The sequence below is a fragment of the Nelumbo nucifera genome, chromosome 2 (assembly GCF_055504915.1).
Source record: "Nelumbo nucifera cultivar China Antique chromosome 2, China Antique-T2T, whole genome shotgun sequence".
Classification (NCBI taxonomy): domain Eukaryota; kingdom Viridiplantae; phylum Streptophyta; class Magnoliopsida; order Proteales; family Nelumbonaceae; genus Nelumbo; species Nelumbo nucifera.
Window position 1 is genome coordinate 56,010,511 of NC_142650.1, and position 19,396 is coordinate 56,029,906.

General features: G+C 42.4%; 1 long non-coding RNA gene across 1 annotated transcript; it reads right to left on the reverse strand.

Moving 5' to 3' along the window:
- Nucleotides 1-3,472: 3,472 nt before the first annotated feature.
- Nucleotides 3,473-4,773, reverse strand: LOC148802238 (uncharacterized). Its single transcript, XR_016083092.1, has 2 exons — nt 4,553-4,773; nt 3,473-3,919 (listed from the first exon to the last, which is right to left on the reverse strand). It is a non-coding gene; the product is annotated as an uncharacterized LOC148802238 (long non-coding RNA).
- Nucleotides 4,774-19,396: the final 14,623 nt, after the last annotated feature.

The following is a 19,396-nucleotide window of genomic DNA, read 5'->3' on the forward strand; positions in this document are numbered from 1 at the left end:
TGAAGTTTCTGTTTGGTTGGCCAAAAATAGATTCTTGAAATCAGCCCTTTTCAAGGGTCACCTTTTTTTTGTAATTTCCTAATTTCCAGCTAATTTCTAGCTAATTCCTTTTTTTTTTGAGGATGACATGACATACAATGTGGTATTGAATAATAACTCTAATACAAACAATCGACTTAAATGAAAGAAATAATACCAAATAAAAAAATTTACCAATTTAAAAAAAAATACTAATTTCAAAGATCACCGATTATAGAAAAATCGGTAACAAGGAATCATCATAGATGCCAAACATCACCTAGAATTTCAAAGCAACTGGTTTTGTTTTGTTTTGAAACTTGCAAACAAGAAAGAAACAAGTTAAGGAAAAGACCCCACAATCCAATCCGAATAAAATAGTGAAAGAAAGGGTAGATCTAGAGCTCTACAACCAGATAATGGTTGGACTGCAGGGTCATCTAGGAAGCTTCCTCATTTGAAGCAATGAGGAAGCATTTCTAGAACTATTTTGTCATATACAATGACAATACAGGCCATTACCCAATATTTTGTCATATTGTTAATAGTTATAATAGACAATTTTAACTGGTTGTGCTTTCTAATCTTGGTGGGATCTGACTTCAACCATCTCCATTTTAATTAGTCAGGTTAGCTGGGTTTCTAGAGTTCTTTCCAAAAAAGGAAGAGAAAAGAAAAAGAAAGAAGGTTCTCTACTATTCAAGTTTTGAATTCTGTCTAAATTAGAGAAATTCTACTAAACAATAAACAATAGGTTTATGGAATTCTTGCATAATCTCATGGTTTGTCTTATCTATGGATCCCACCATCTCTATAGGGCAGATAATACATGAATTGCATAAAATGTGAACCAAGTTTTAGAATTTCTTTTTAAGTATAAAAAACCATAAAACCACATCACCTGCTATAGTAAATGGTATGTATTAATGACTAGTACCACATAGCAAGCACTAAATTAAGGCAAATTCTTGTTATATAAAAAAAAAATTAAGACAAATTCAGGGGGTGTTTGGTACAGTAGTGTTTTGTTATGGTTGCATTTTGGGTTGATCAATATAAATTTGTGAAAAATATGTATTGCCACATCATGTATAAGTGTCACTCCGACTAGAAAAAATAAAAAATGTATGTATCTAAGAAACATCAAATTTGATATTTTTCGATGGAAACAATAATTTCTATTGATCAACTCAAAACATTTTCAAAACGTTTCAGGTAGAAAAGTCTTTCTCATACAAAATTGTATCGATCAGCCCAAAACACAAGAGCAATAGAATGCAACTATACCAAACACCTTTCTCAATAATGGGGACCATCCATGGATAATCTATGAGCATGGTTCCAAGTATCAATACCCATAAAACACAATTTCTAAAGGGTGATAGTCTACCATTTTTCTAATTTTCTTAAGATTGATGTGTCGCAAATAAAAATGTTAAGAAGAATTTCTTGTTATGGATGATACTCATCATTGTTACATGATGATGATACTCTATCATCATGTAACCTGTGTTCAGTAACCATACGAAATTTTAAATCTTTATCAATAAGCAGAAAATAAAATTTTTGCGCTGCTTCAAAAAAATCTTCCTGATGCAGCAAGTGTTGGCTATCCGATCTTTTGGTACAACAGCCGATTCCTCCGACAAGTGCACTCGCAAAAAACCAAATCAGGCAGTAATCTTCTGCAATACATATGTCTGACTGATACATAAAGCAGGAAGAGAATAAATGAATAACTGAGGTTATATGTACAAAGAAAAGCACTGTAACCGTTGTTGTCGTGTACATTTTGTAAGAATGAAAATGTAGGCCAAACAGATAAAACTCTCCAAAATGTGCCAAAAAAATTAAAGCATAATCATCTCGAAAAAGTTTTTTGGAGTTTTCATCATTTGTTTGTTTCTCTTTTCTCTCCCCATCTTTAACTTTACAATATATCTTTTTCCTTGAGGGGGATTTTAAAAAAGAAAATGTGATCTCACAAATTGCTAAAAGGGTGTTTCTGTCTTTTCACATACTACTATTTTAGTAATTATGCTAGACTAGACACATGTAAAATCAATAGTGAGGTTTGACGTCTAATTCAGTAATTTGGCCAAAATTGTTGTTTGTCTTCGTATTGCATAAAGAATGCTAACTTTAGGCTGTATTTGGTTGCAATTCAATTTCACTTGTACTAGGACAAATGCATGGGAATGCAAATGAAGAAAATGTAAATTTCCATTTAATTTTGTTTTGGATTTTACTTTATTCTAATTCATGTCTTAATTTACTTCATTTTTATTGTAATCAAACAAAATAAACTAAAATTTGAAACAAAAATGGGTCAGAATTTATAATCAAACAAGTGCAAATTTATTTGCATTGCAACCAAACACAGCCTTAAGAACATACTCAATGAAGATTTGTATGGTGGTCATACAAGGATTCAAGAATAGATAATTTTAACTAATCCGTGCATCAATTATGCAATGGGATGTCAACGGACCAGTTTTGCGTTGGATCCTGTCCAAATCAAAATCAATTTTGATGAATTGGGCAGACCAATCAGACATGTTGAATTGGACGGACCAGACTGTCCAAAGTATTTATTGGATTGGATTGGACCTGATCCATCCATTAGACTGCGTTTGGAAAAGATACAAATAAGCGTAAATGCAAATATGTAGAGTGTTGAACGGTTCATATAAATTGGAAAATTGAGTTAGTTTTATACTAACAAATTTACCTTCTTACTAAACAGACTTTTAGTTGTAATGAATGCAAACATGAATTCCAATATATATATATATATTTATCAAAAGCCCACTTGAATACAAATTTACTTCTTTTTTATTCATATACTTTTACATTGATCTGTCATTTGTCAATGCATAAATATAGTGTTGCCAAATGCATGCAAAAATGAACCAAAGTGTAAATTTATCCTGAATCGAGATTTATACTTCATTTGCATCATTTCAAAACGCAGCCTTATGGATTTATATTGGATTCGGTTGGTTTGAACCAATATCTGATCCGTTGATATAATCATAGAAGATAAGAATATAGGTGTTAATGGACCAGTTTTAAGTTGAAACCAATCTAAATTAAAACAAATTTAAATAGATTGGACAATTCAGACATTGATTTGGACTGGTCTAATCCATCTGTAATTGACTCATGTTGCACCAGATTTGGTCTACAGACACCCCTAATTATGTCTTCAAATAAGCCATTTTATGAAAGGGGTTTGATAATGCAATTCGAGTATTTATGCAATTAAGGCCTTTAACTGGTGGGGACAGAGAACGATGAACATGAGGCCCACAGATTTACCACGGAGAGCATACAGTCACACGGGTTTGATCTTGGAAGGACACTAAACTTGTAATTTACTTTATAAATTGTAGAGTAAAAGCTTAAGATTTGGGGACAAAAGGACCAAAACAGTACAGTAGATCAAGGAAAATTTATCGAAAACCATGAATATTTGAAGTATAAAATGGAAACTAATGAACAACATAAAAAGATGGATAAATTATAAAGACCCACTGTATTTTGTTTTGTGACAAAGACCCCTTTAGTATGACTGTAAGACAAAAACCCCTTCTCTTAATTTTCCGTTTGAAATCCACCGTTACAATAGTTTTTAATCCCTACCTTACCCTTATAATAAGAGAAATACTATTCATCTTCCCGAATCTCACGATACACAGTGGAAATTACCGCCGCTACTGTTCTCTACCTTGCAATATTTTTCCCTCAGTTTGTTCATCGTGTCTCTCAATCTTTCCTCAGCATCAGATCCGGTTTTGTCCTTGACATGTTTCTAAGAGCGAATCACTTCGTCCCGCGCTGAATTATTGTCTTTGGCAAAACTTAACCTTCCTTGAATTGCTGGATTGATCATGTCATTCTGTTTCAATCAACAACATTAATTTAGGAGTTTTAAACAATTCACTCTAAAATTAATCCTTAACTTGTTATTAACTTTGAAAAAAAAAAATAGAAAAGCAATATCGTTTCATCATTCTTGTTGAGACAGAGCAGCTTCGCATCCAGAGACATCGGCATCGAAGCTCCCTTCATCAGTTAGATCTACTCGAAAGAGTTTTCCCAAACTTTGGAGCTCCAGAAGGTGCGAGACCTTCTTCAGGTTATTTACACAGTAACCCCGAAATTAAACAGAAAACATTAGTTAAGTGTACGTATCTGTAGTCAACGTTAAACCTAAAATGGATTCCACCGGCCGAGACAGCCAAGAGACCACAAGAGCTTGGAACTTCCTAGTCACTCTTGTGATCAAGACAAAAGAGAAAAAGCCAGAAACAGATGAGGAGAAAGGTATCGAAACTTCGGAGAAAGGAAGAGACGAACTAGCGTCCCTAACAGCGGTGTTGACAGAATAGCCCTTCTCAAGAAATAATTTGACAAGAAGAGAGGCAACAAAACCGCTGCCTCCGACGACGCAGGCCGTCCTTTTTACCACCCGTAAATCAAAAATCGAAATATTTTTAGTGGTCAAATAGAAAACCAGAAAGCTCCCTGCCTTTCCCTTTCCATAAGCCATTATCGCAGCGGTGTTTCATGCCCCGTGCGCACCTGTCATATGCTCTGATTCGAATACCTTACCCTGCCGCTGACGGCAACGAAGACGACGAGCACAGTGAAGCGGACGCACGGGAAGCTGAACCTAATACCGACGAAGAAGACAGCGACGAGAGCGAAGCAGGTCTCATGAAGGATGATTTGACCGGACTTATGAAATGATGACACGTGGACCTCACTCAGTACACGGCTAAGTAACGAGCCCATAGAGCAACTCGCTATATCATAGTTCACCGTAGGAGGAGCTCGCTACAACGAGCTTCGGGTCCCTCGAGCTACTCAGAAGGGGATACTCCAAGACTGCTTCAGCTCGCGAGCTAGGGAAACCAGCTCGCTCCAGCCCCTAAGCGGATAAGTCACCCCAAAGAACAACCCTAGTAAGGGTAACCCCGAAGTATTCCTAAGTTCGCTACAAAGTAGCTCACGAATGAGCAATGCGGACGTTACCGAGGAATCTTCTACCTCACAAACCGTACCGACCAGACTGCGCCACGTCTCTTGATTGACAGCGCAATCCCTATCCTTTCGACAGTCTGCACCCATGTCTCACAGCAGGCGGAGGCGTTCCTGCCCCTTTAAGACGTGTCACTCATCCGAGCAAGAGGTACGTTGCAACGATCACCTGCGCAGCCCTGACAGGTAAGGGCTGTGGCAGGGGCCCAGTGGCGGTAACGCCCGATTTGACAAGAACTCCCCTATAAAAGCCCTTGAGGCAAAGGAGAAAAGGGATTTTTTAAGACTTTTGAATACTTCTGCACTCTCATATTCTCAACCTGAGTCTTTACTTGCTCGCGAGCTAATCTCTCGAGCACAATGATAAAACGCGACCTACACTCTTAGCTTTCGCACTCTTTTTTCTCCTTCCCCAACGTTCTGACTTAAGCTTCGGAGTATTCCCATCGAGTAAATCCTCGGAAATCCTTCTTTTCCATCTTCTTAGGTGTCGTCCGTTGTCAACAAGGAGCCAATTAGCAGCCAGCTAGGAGTGCCCGGATCGTGCCGCATCATTTGGCGCCGTTTATGGGAAACGCTTCTAAAAGCCTTCCTCTGAGCTTTCACAAGTTCCTTATTCTAAAAAAAAAACTTAGCATTCTTCATGGCTTCTTCCAGCAATGCCGAACGTGGCAACAACCAGAACGCTAGTGGGGAGCAGCCCCAGCTTCCTACTATCTGCATTGGACAGTTTACCGTCCCCTCCACCGTGGACGGAGTCCCCAGTCTGAATGTGCCTCTTATAGTGGCACCCGCCATTGCTCCGCTCCCTTCTACTGTAGGAGCAACCTCTACTGAACCATCGGCTGTGCCCCCAGCGGCCAACCCAAACCAACTAGAGGACTTAGTGTAATGCATGCGGGCCATGCAAGCTCAAATGCAACAATTCCAACAGTTTCAACTCTACCAACAACAAGTGTTGCACCAGGTTTCCTAGTACCAGTACCAGCAGCAGTTTCCCTCTCTGCCTCAGGCCCAGATGTCGCTTACACCTCGGCACCCGCCCACGAAGCAGGCCAAGCCAACCCGCCGGAGTGAGCGGCCTCGTCGGGAAGAAGCCTCCCGTGGCAAGAAAGAGAGTCTGGCTGCCACCTCGGCACCCGCCTCGCAGCCTGTGGGCGGGTCAGGGGCCTCTCACCCAACAAAGCCCGTGTCGCCACAACCTTCACAGTTCGAGCTCCCCTTAGCAGACAACCCGTTCGAGGTCCTAGCAGCGGGCTACAAACAGGGCCCTTCGGTCCAGAGTCGTCACTAGCAGTCCGAGCCTATCGAGCTCGACAACACCGAGGCATCGAGCACCAACGCCGAACCAGCAAAGCAACAGCAAAGGTGCTGGCGAGCTCACCAAACTACTTCTAGGGCCTCTCCTGAGCTCAAAGGAAAGGAGGAGGTATGCTCGGCTGAGGTGAAAGCTACCCCCCTCCTCTCGGTTTATTCCTCGTTATCTCTAGAACTCCTTGTTGTCCCCATGCCAAGGGACTTCAAGCTCCCTCATCTGGATAAGTATGATGGGTCTTTTGATCCAAACGACCATGTGGACGCCTTTCAGTCCCAGATGCACCTAGCAAGAGCTAGCGAGCCTTGCATGTGTGTGGCCTTTTCCACTACCTTCAAGGGAGTCGCCCGCACCTGGTACCGAAACCTCGCGCCCGGCTCGATAAGAAGTTGGGCGCAGTTCGTGCAAGTTTTCACCTCTCACTTCGTCACCAGCAAGAGGTGTCTGCGAACCCAAGAGAGCCTCCTCAGCATAGTAAAGAAGGAAGGGGAGTCCATCCGGAGCTACATCAAGCGGTTCAATGACGCTTGTTTGCAGATACCCGACCTGGATCCTGCAGTTCGCCTCGCGGCAGCCAAGCGAGGTATCACTCATAAGGAGTTCAAGTGGCATGTGGTTGTCAACCAACCCAAATTCGTGACCGAGTTCCTTAAGCTCGCGGATCGGTTCATTGGGACGGAAGAAGAAATCAACCAGAGGGGCGAGCAGGCCCCAGAAAAAAGAAAGAGGGAGTCAGAGCCCCCGTCTCAAAGCGACAGCAGGAAGAAGAAGGATATAACTTGGGGGGCAAGGCCAGTCCAGCCCTCCCGGGCCCCAGCGGCAGAAAGGGACCACACACCCCTCAACACAAAGCGGGCCGAGATCCTCATGGCGATCAAGGACGCCCCATACGTTAAGTGGCCGCCTCTATTGAAGGTCGACCCCAACACCTGGAATAAAAATTTGTACTGTATCTTTCATAAAGACCATGGTCATAGTACCGAAAGTTGTAAAAACCTCCGCGATGAGATAGAAGAGCTTATCCGTCGCGGATATTTAAGGAATTTTGTACAAAATAGTAGTAATAATAAAACAGGTTGACAGGGGGAGCAAGGCAGAGACGCCCCCGAATCCAGCCGACAAGCGGAGCAACCGCAGAAGCAGCCCCCCGAAGAGAGACCAGTTCGGGGGATCATCCACGTCATAGTTGGAGGATCGATTGTGGCGGGTTGCACTTCAGCAGCAACTCGCGCGTCAGCTCGTGAATCCGGTAGGGAAGAGCAGAACCCCCCAAAATGGCCAAGGACAGAAGACTCCATCTTCTTCACAGAGGACGATGCACGCGGGGTCCACTACCCCCATGATGACGCGCTCGCCATAAAGATGAGGGTCAACGACTTCGAAGTCAAGCGAGTCCTCATTGATCCAAGCAGTTCCGCAGATATCCTCTTCAAAGCGGCCTTCGACAAACTCCAGATTCAGGAGAGCGACCTAAAGCCCACAAACACTCCCTTAGTTGGCTTCAGCGGAGAGGAAGTTCGGCCCCTAGGAAGAGTAACAGTACCTGTGGAAGTCGACACCTGGCCTAGCATTGTAAGGCTCAACCACGACTTCTTGGTTGTCGCGACCCCCTCCCCATACAACGCCATAGTAGGTCGGCCGATTACCCATGCCTTACGGGCTGTGGTGTCCACCTACTACTTGGCCATGAAGTTCCCCACCGACTTCGGTATCGGGGTAGCGCGGGGTGACCAGCTTGAGTCCCGCAAGTGCTATTTTGTCGCCCTTAAGGGAAAAGCTAAGGTGGCCGATGACCTCGTGCTGGAGCGACCTGCGGAGTAAAGCGAGGAGCGAGCTGTGCCCACGGAGGAAACTATCTCCATTCCGACCTCGGTAGAGGACCCTACCCAAACGCTTCAGATCGGCGCTTCCGTCGAGGAGCCCCTGCGGTCCAAACTGGTACGCTTTTTACTTAAGAATTTAGATGTTTTTGCTTGGTCCGCGACAGAAATGCCCGGCATTATAACTCATAAGCTTAATACTGATCCTGTAGTTAGGCCTGTTAAGCAAAAGAAACGCAACCTAGCCCCAGAGCGGTGGGGGGTAGTCAACGAGGAGGTTGGGAAGCTCCTTGTAGCCGATTTTATCAAGGAAGTCCATTACCCGAGCTGGGTGGCCAACCCCGTTCTGGTGAAAAAGGCTAACGGTAAATGGTGCATGTGCGTCGACTACACCGACCTGAACCAAGTTTGCCCAAAGGACTGCTTCCCACTTCCCAGGATTGACCACCTAGTGGACGCGACCTCGGGGCATGAGTTGTTGAGCTTTCTAAACGCCTACTCGGGCTACAATCAGATTAGGATGGACCCAGCAGACGAGGAGAAAACTACCTTCATAACCGAGCTCGGCCTGTACTGTTACAAGGTCATGCCCTTCGGGTTAAAAAATGCCGGGGCGACCTTCCAAATACTTGTAAATAAATTGTTTGAGCCATTAATTGACCAAAAAGTGGAATGTTATGTAGATGACATGGTCGTCAAAACCCAACTTTCATGTGATTTAATACAAGACTTGAACTTAGTTTTTGAAATTCTGCGTAAATTCAGTATGAAGTTGAACCCGAATAAGTGTGTCTTTGGAGTTGCTTCGGGTAAATTCTTAGGGTATATTGTGAACCGGCGCGACATCGAGGCCAACCCGGACAAGATAAAGGCCATCTTAGATATGAGACCACCTCGGAAAGTGAAAGAGGTTCAGAGGTTGAACATTAGGATAGCCGCTCTGAGCCGCTTCAGGTCCAAATCAGCAGACTGCTGCCTACCTTTCTTTAAGGCAATGAAAAGCAAAGGGTTCGAATGGACCCAAGATTGTCAGCTCGCGTTTGACGAGCTCAGAAGGTACCTTGCTAGTATTCCGGTTTTAACCCGGCCCGAAGAGGGCGACGTTTTAGATTTGTACCTCTCGGCCAGCGACGAAGTGGTCAACTCGGTACTAATAATAGAAGTAGAACGGGTCCAACGGCCTATCTACTACGTTAGTAAAGTGTTGTAGGGAGCAGAGACAAGATATCCAGAGATAGAAAAATTGGCCTACGCACTGGTTATCGTAGCCAGAAAGCTCCGCCTGTACTTCCAATCTCATACTGTTGTCATTCTCACCAACAAACCTCTAAGGCAAGTCTTACTCAAGCCCGAGGTCTCCGGTCGACTCACGAAGTGGTCCGTAGAGCTTAGCGAGTACGATCTCCAATATAAGCCGCGAACTGCTATCGAAGCCCAAGCCTTAGCAGATTTTGTTGTAGAATGCACTTTCGGATTCGAAGTCCCCAGGCCAGTTGAGCACGAGGCCCCCAACTCGGGCGAGCCCGAAGAACCCAGGCCGGTCGAGTCTGACCACCGTGAGGTTGCAGCCAGTGCAGCATATTTCCTAGTTAGGCCGAGCACGAACTGGGATGAGGAGCCATGGATCCTTAACGTAGATGGCTCCTCAAACCAGCAGGGCAGCGGACGAGGAGCCGGAATAGTCCTGCATGGCCCAAGTGGCACAAAGTTGGAGTACGCACTGCGCTTCGAGTTTGCGACATCCAACAATGAAGCAGAGTACAAAGCGTTGATAGCCGGGCTAGCTCTAGCCAAAGAAATGAAAGCCAAGCTCATTATCATCTGCAACGACTCCCAGCTCGTCGTCAATCAGGTCACAAGAGAATACAAAGCTTGTGAACTGACTATGATTGCTTACTTAGCCAAAGTACAGGAGGCCCTGCTCAACTTCCAGTCATACTTCATTAGGCAAATCCCAAGGTCGGAGAACGCTGAGGCCGACGCCCTGTCCCGGTTGGCCAGCACCAGTGATAACACCATGAGGACCGTGTACATAGAGGACCTGCCTCGGCCTAGCATTCTCAGGGGGCAGAGGAGGTCGCTCCCGTCGTTCATGCAGAGCCGAGCTGGATCGACCCGCTCTCGAGCTTCCTGCTACATGGGACCCTCCCTGCGAACCGCAATGCCGCCAGAAGGGTAGAGCGTTAGGTGGCCAAATACGTCATAATAGACGAACGACTATACCGAAGATCCTACACGCTCCCCTACCTGCGCTGCCTACGACCTTCCGAAGCCGAGCTTGTACTCCGCGACACTCATGAAGGTTTGTGCGGCGGACACTTGGGAGGCAGGGCCCTCGCCCAAAAAGCATTACGACAAGGTACTACTGGCCAACAATGAAAGCAGACGCCACCGAACTCGTCAGAAAATGTGACAAGTGCCAGAAGCACGCCAACATCCATCATCAACCCGCTGTCGACCTCAAATACCTCACCAGCCCGTGACCTTTTGCACAATGGGGTATCGACATACTTGGGTCGTTCCCACCAGCAACAGGCCAGAGGAAGTTCCTAGTGATAGCAGTGGATTATTTCACCAAGTGGGTAGAAGTTGAATCTCTTGTAACAATTACAACCCGAAACATCCGGAAGTCATAGTGCTTTTAGCTTTTAGCTCGGTTGTTGGGGCAGGGTCCTTGCCCAAAAAGCACTACGACAAGGGTACTACTGGCCAACAATGAAAGCAGACGCCACCGAACTCGTCAGAAAATGCGACAAGTGCTAGAAGCACGCCAACATCCATCATCAGCCTGCTACCGACCTCAAATACCTCACCAGCCCGTGGCCTTTTGCACAATGGGGTATCAACATACTTCGGTCGTTCCCACCAGCGACAGGCCAAATGAAGTTCCTAGTGGTAGTAGTGGATTATTTCACCAAGTGGGTAGAAGCTGAACCTCTTGTAACAATTACAACCCGAAACGTCTAGAACTCTTTTGGAAGAACATAGTGTGCCGCTTTGGTTTACCTCAGGTGCTAATATCTGACAATGGCAAGCAGTTCGAGGACATAAAATTCCAAAACTGGTGCAAAGACATGGGGATATGACAGAACTTCACTTCGGTCGCACACCCTCAAGTGAACGGTCAAGCAAAGGTTACGAACAGAGCTATTCTTTGCGGTCTGAAAGCGCGCCTAAATCGAGCTAATGGACTGTGGGCAGACGAGCTACCCAGCGTTTTATGGGCCTACTGAACCACAATAGAGGTTACCAACGATTGAAATCAACTGCCAGCAGTTTGGTTTCCATTAGAGATAGTGCATCCCCGATCATTACCTTTGTCCGACAAAGGGGCTGATCTCGTCACAATGATCACCTACTCAGATGAATTCTCAGACTGTCCCAACATACCTAGGTTTTGACCCCCGCTAAGGATCTCACTGATTGGCATATCAAAGATAGCCAAATCCGACACCTAGTGCAGTACCATAATCGGGTATAGGGGTCAGGTGTAATTTTCCAGTTTTGCCCATCAATCTCCAAGGTCTAGGGCAATACTGGAAATCTGGTCCGGTTCAAGGGTGCAAGAAATCATACACTGTGTGTACCTTGGGTCTCACCCTAGGGGGTGAGACAAGCCACCCCAACAGTTGGCAGCACACCAGTGTCAGCCTTAGCAGGATAAATCTCACCAGACTCATCCGACGACTGTGAACATTTAAAACTAACACAAGTCTCATTAAGTGTCCAGTTTTAGGGTCTTACACAGAAGTATACCACACAACGTGAATCAAATATGTACTTCATTTATTTACACTAAATATCAAAAGTACATCAAAACGGATTGAAACTAAGGGCATACAAAAACTATCCAACAAAATACAGTTTGAATGTATATGTGGTTGCATAGCCTTTTGTGAGTAGCAACAGTAAGGGTGTAACTTAGGTTGGCCCAAGTTAATATTTGTTGCTCTTTTCGGCTTAAGCTTTGGGTTGGGTCCATTCAAAGTTTGACACAAGCCCAACATGATTTTATCCAAGTTGCACCCTTAGGTAGCAGATCCAGTGTTAAATGTGAGACCTGTGACTATATTCATTGAAAGAATAAAGCAGCAAGATAAGAGATTATTTCTAACACTAAATTGTTTTTTCACTAGAACTTAGTTTGGAAGGAGTACAAATACAAATATGTAAAATACAAAACTTTGTATTTTATATTATTTTATTTATATTTATATTGTATATATTTATATTTATACTCCTTCCAAAAATTCTCAACATTAACCAAATCAGATCTTCAAATGGGGTTGGTTGGGCACTTGGGTTAGGTGAATTAGTTTACTTATCGAATTTACAAACACATGCACAAACGCATATTACCTATTCATCATGCACCTCTATATATATATATGTGTGTCTAAATTAAGACAAACTGAATTGAAAGTTAGTTGCATGAACTTGAACCTATGGCAATTTTAATAAAATCACAACATTCAAACCAATTTTACTGGTAGATACATTATAAGTTTAGCATATATTAACATATATACGGATATGCTAACTAATCAAGCCCACCTTAATGGAGTGCCCTCTGGTGTGATTCCTAGGATTTTAGGTTTTATCAGTTGTTTAGATTTTTGGGGTCGGGTTACGCCCCAGAGCTGTGTAGACTTTCTTGTATCTTTCGGTTTCATTAAAAAAAATGAACATATATATTTAAATTGAATTAAATCGATGGAATCAATTAGATGTGGATTCATATTCAATTCAATTATAAATAGAACAATTTTGAATCACCCTTCATGGGTTTAAAATACCATTTGCAGCCCTATTCACATGTAGACGTGTTCATAACTGCTGTGAGGCTTCCCTTATAAGCCTAGACCCGGACTGATTTCAATTGGCTTTTAACGGTAAGTTTGGGTGGAAGGGTAAGGCCGACTATATACAATGAAACCGGGCTGGTGCCATCTTTGTTAAATCTTATTACCTTTCCTACTCAAACTTCCTGTCTTCTTCTTTATAACCTTGTTTTCCTTGTTCATGCAAGCAAGGAATATCCAAACATGTAAAGCCAAACATGGATGGTATGTTGGATTGGAATTGAGCCCACTTAACCTTTCATTTCAGTGATTAGATATTTCATGGTGTAGTGAAGCCCAAAATAGAGAAAAAGAGTGAAGAAAGAGAGAGAGAGAGAGCTTGGTTTGGGCACTGGGCCCAGCCCAGATGGTGGTCTGAAACTCCCGCCTAATCTATTTAATTCTATGGGTCAATAAGGAGGCATTTGGATCGCCGTGGATAAACTTATCGTAGCTTTTATGCGAGACAAACACTCCATGGAAAGAAATTATCACTTATCACTTGTGTATAGGGCTGTCAATGGGTCGGGTCCGACCCAACGTACCCAAATATATTGGGTCGGTTTTGGTTCCAATAACTGGAACCGACAGGTAGGTTTGGGTTCTGATATAGTGTCCTAATTATTATTGATTCGAAATTGGTTTCATCCAATCCCGAATCGATTTAGACTTGGCCCGAGTTATATACATATATTATATGTATATAATATTAAATAAATTATATATAATATACATATAATATATAATGTATAATATTTAATATATATTATAATTGGGCCTTCCGGGTCAGGCCCAATTGTCCTAAGAATCGATCAGTTTGGTTCTAGGTCTAAAAATTGCAGATCCTATTAGGTCTGGTTCAGTTTCGTGTCTTTAAAATTTCATATTGGGTTGATTCCGGCTCTAACTGGTTCTAACCCAGACCTAACCCGTTGATTGCATGCCCTACTTGTGTAATAAATTAGGTTGTGTTTGTTTGGATATGCTTCAATATGTTTACTTTTCAAATCCAAAAACATAAAGCCCCAATTTTAGTGTTTGTTTGGAGAATTTCATGTGGTGGTTTATGGCTTTATGAGGTGGGTCCCGACCGAATAGCCTATATATAGAAGTGGGATCTGCTTCTCACATTGACCTCATAGCCACATCCCACCTGTGTATTGGGAACATCTCCCCATGAATATTAAATAAAAATACAGGAGATATTCCCGATGTGCGACCAAGAGATACTATGAGGACGGTGTGAGGAGTGCTCTGTGAAGAGCATATCCAAACTCCTATATACAGTGTTTATGAAAACCCAGGAAACCCTAAAGTACCTTTAGTTTAGAGTTGTCAATGGATTAGGTTTGCCCAATTGAACCAGATTGACCAAAGCGATTATGTTGGTTTTGGTTCTATAGCACGTGTCCCAATTAATAATTGGATTGGACTTGCTTCTTCATGTTTAAAACCAATTGAACCAAGCTAAGTTCATGAATAGGAACGACAATGGCGTAGGTTCGAGGCAAGGATGATATTCCCCGTCCTCGACCCTAATTTTGGAATAAATTCCCATCCCCGACTCCAATCCCCATTGGGGATACAAGTTGTCCTCTATCCCCGATCTCAGGACGGGTTCCCCACGGTGACCCAGTCCCCTATGTTTTTAGTTAACAATATTTTTTGAAAAATAAATTTATTTATAATAAATTAAATTTTTAAATATAATTTGATATATATAATATGAATAATATATATATATATATATATATATAATCGGGGTTGGGGCAGGGACCTCATTTCCCACCCCCAACCTCGACCCCGATCGAGGATCCTTATTAATCCCCATCCCCGCCCCCACCCCACCAAAGCAATCCCTATCCCCGACCCCATTGGGTTGGGGAAGTCAGGGTACGTATAGGGATGTGGAAAATTTCCATCCTTATTTATGAATGAGCCTTGAGCCTCTAACCGGTTGACCTAGAAGTAACAAGTCTATTATTTGTGTCTACGTTTGACAACTTACATCACATTCATATGGCTATGTGTGACATGTTAGTCCATATGAAGTCCATGCAATGAAAACAATGTCGAAGGCAAAGGCTAGGAGTGATCATGGATTAGGTTGGCTGGACCCGGGCAAAGCTTAGGATCTATGATAAGGGGACTAGACCATGAGCTTGAAATATGAGCTTAGGTCTAGGTCGAGCCAAGTTATGGACATAGAATTTTAAACACGAAACGTTGGATAGATATTATAAAACATTAATTGAGGGGTAGTTCAGTTGGTACTTGGTACATTAGATGATTTGTCTTAACGCTCATATCTTTTTAAAATGTTATTTCACTAAGCAAATTTGGAGCATAACAAAGGATACTATTCCGACTCCTCAGGGGAATAGCAATTCGGTGCTTGAATGGTGGGCATCTCTGGATGATATTTCTCATCATCCAAAGATTCCTTTTGCAAAAGAAAAAAATGCTATTTTGGTGTGGAAAATTTGGAAGAATCAAAATAATAAAACTTTCAATAACAAGGCAGTCCCTCCTCCAATTATCACTAATAGAGCTAAAAGCTCCTTTTTGGAAGTAAAACCAAGTTGTGATAGTGATTCATTGATGGCTCCAAATAAGATGGTCATCCCTATTAGGTAGATTAAGCCAAAAGTGAATGAAATCAAAATAAACTTTGATGCTTCTTATATAAACATCAAATGCACCATTGCTTGTGTGGCCAGAAACCACCTTGGCCAGATTGTGGATTTCAAAGCCTATGGTATAGGATCCTCAACTATCAATTTTGCTGAAGCGTGGGCGGCTTGGGAAGTTCACAATCAACGAAAATTCCATTGTCATTGAAGGTGATTTAAAACTTGTTATTGATTGTCTAAAGAACCAGATGGAGCCTCCATGGAGACTGAGAAGGATCATTGAAAGTTGCAAGTCTTTGGTCGAGAGGATGGTCGGTGCGTTGGAGTATAGACACACATTCTAGGAAGGGAACCGAATTGCTGATTGGCTTGCTAATTGTGCTAATTCAAATCTTAGTTCGATTTCTTATTTGCCTTTCTTTCTTAAGTGTCTTTCTTGTGCTGACATTTGGGGATGGGCTACCCCCAGTTGTGTGTAGCTTTGGTTTTGGATACCTGGTTTATATATATAAAAAAAGGTGCAACTTTGAGCCCCACTACCATCGTCTTTGAAAGAAATAGTTTTGTAAATACCAAAGTGCTTTAATGATTTGGTGTTGTACTCTTCATAGAAAAAAAGCAACAGCCCCTATTCATAGAGAAAACTATGTTGATGGAAAGACATGATATCAGAAGGTCTTTGACCAATCAAAACTCAAGATGAATTCTGATGCATCGTGTATTGAGGGGTGGAGCCGGGAATTTTTATGAGGGGGGCAAAGTCTAAGTGGATTTTGGGGGGGAGGGGGAGGGGTAGAATAAATATGGATGGCCATTGGGGGGGACCAACCATTGGGGTGGGGAGTGGGGGCGGGGGGGAGGGGGGGGGGGGAGGGGGGGGGGGGGGGGAGGGGGGATGGCTCACCCCTAGGTCCCTTGGCTCTGCCCCTGCTACCTAGGAAGCTCACAACTTGGCTCTAAACTTCAAGGACCATCCCATTATTATCGAGGGTGACTCAAAGCTAGTGATATCTTGTTTGCAACACAACCTCGACCCATCTTGGAGGCTAAGGAACATCATCCAAGACTGCTGGGAGCTGAAGGAGCAATTAGAGAGGGGTTTGGATTACGAGCATGTGCACCAAGAGGCAAATCAAGCTTTTGAGTGGTTGGCCCATGAAGCTGCAACAAATGTGAAAGGGTTTGATTAGGGGTAGCTTATTCCCATACCCTTTAACTCCCAACCCTAGGGGCATCAGGATTTGATCATGAGCCCCTACTAGAATTAGGGGTGGCAAATGGGTGGGTTGGGTTGGGTAAGGGTTGAATATACCAACCCACTCATATTGACCCACCAACCCACCATGATTCATCATCATTCCATGTTAGAGGGTCGTAGCCCACCATGATCCACCCATATTGACCCACTTGACCCATCTATTTTGACCCTTAACCACCTTGACCCATACTAACACACCTACCATCACTTACAAATACAAAAATGGGTTAGGACGACCCGTATACCCAAAATAATAAATTTTGAGAGAATAATCTCTCTCAAGACTATCACGTGACAAAAACAAGTCAGGTCAACTCGTATGCCCGAAAATGCAAAAATTGTAGATAAATACAGAAAATAGTAGAAAAAGTGCAGAAAATACAAAAAAAAACAAAAAATTGTAGAAAAATACAAAAGGCTAAAAATTACAAAAAACTCAGAATTTTTGCAAAAAAATTAGAAAATATGCAAAAAATACCAAAAAAATTGTAGAAAATTTAGGAAAATACCAGAAGATTTTAGAAAATGTAGAAAAATACCCCAAAAATGTAAAAAATGCAGAAAACTACCAAAAAATGTAGAAAATAACAAAAAAAATTACATAAAATGCATCTTTTATAAAAGTGCTTTCGCAAAAGTACTTTTATGAAAGTACTTCTATAAAAGTGTTTTTATAAAAGTACTTTTGTAAAAGCACTTTTATAAAAAATGATATTACGCTTTTATGCTTTTACAAAGTACTTTTGTAAAAGTGCTTTTAGGCTTTCATAAAATTGTCTTCATAAAAGTACTTTAATAAAAGTGCTTTCGTGTAAAAGTGCTTTCATAAAAGTACTTTTAGGCTTTCATATAAGTCTTTTCATAAAAGTACTTTCATAAAGTGCTTTTGTAAAAGTGCTTCCGTAAAAGTCATTTTCATAAAATTACTTTATAAAATTGCTTTTGTAAAAGTGGTTTTGTATAAAATTGCATATGAACACGAAAGTTAATAAAATTTATTTTATTTCACTTTTAATCTTACAATAAATTGTAGCATGGTGGTTTGGAAGTGTAATGAGATGTGAGTACATAGGAGGCTTGTGTTCAAATCACTATAACTTTTATTTTTTTGAGATTTGGCAAGTATAGATAGAATTGCCTTTGACCCAACCCATCTTGACCCGCGCGACCCAACCTGTCCTGACCCTAATGGATACCCTCGACCCAACCCACCCTAACTGTTTTCCATTGACCCTAATGGGTTACTTTGACCCATATTGACCCACCAATAGATTGGGTGCATATGGGTGGGTTCCAAGGTCGGTGGGTTTAGTGGGTCAAATGGATTGGGGTCCAGTTTGCCAGCCCTAACTAGAATTAGCCAGTCAAGGATCCCACCAACCAACTGAGCCATCACCAATTGGTGTATCATAGTTTAAACCTATACCATATATGATATGTATTATTTGTATTTTAAAAAATATGCACCATATGTGTCATGCTATAATATTATCCCCATACAATATATATAATTTATAAATAATTGCATGTTAGGCCGAGTTTGGTTTTGTGCAGGTTTGGTATGAATCTTGCCGAACCCAAACTTGACCCAATACAACTTCACCTTAGAACCCGACCTACCCCAACAAAAAGGGGAGGGGCATCAAACCTAAACTGATCTGTTCCACTCATGGTTTTCGAACCGCTGTTGACCCGAACTGTCAGACCATTTGGCCCGGGAACCGTCCAGGCAACCGGTTCCGTTTTACCCCAAACCTAATCCCTAGAAAAAAACTGTTGAATCAGTCAACGACCCATTGACTTGAGTGGTCGAACCGTCGACCCATTCAATGGTTTTGGCCATTTTTTATTTTTATTTTTGTTGTTAGAACGGGCCATCCGTTCAAACTAGATGGTCAAACCGTTGACCCAAAAACCGGTGGCCAAAATAGTTCATTTTTTTAAAACCATGGTCCCACTTAACCAAACATGTTAAATTCTTGCCGTTGTGAGCTTGCCTTGTACCGTTGGTTCCGATGAAGGATAAAAGGAGAGGGTTGCCAGCTTTATATTGCCTAAAGTTCATGGAACTAGAGATAGGATTAATTGAACAAAATGCCTATTCAGCAGGCCGTGCAATCAATTATAACACTCCACAACAGTCATAAAATACATGAGACCCATAACTATTTAACCTCTCAGTGTGGGTTTCATCTATTTTATCACTATAGCAGTGTAGCATTACCATTGGTCCCACGACCTGTTATCTTGGGTATACAAGATGAGATCAAATCAGCCCCCCACAAGATTGCTGCCATAACATCCCATAGCACATCCTTGTCGTGTATTGGGAACATCGTGTATTGGGAACATCTCTTGATGATAATACTAGAAATGATGATGTCATCATCGGGAAATGTTCCCAATACATGGTGGGATGTGCTAGGGGGGGGGGGGGGGTCTTGTGGGGGGCTGATTTGAACTCA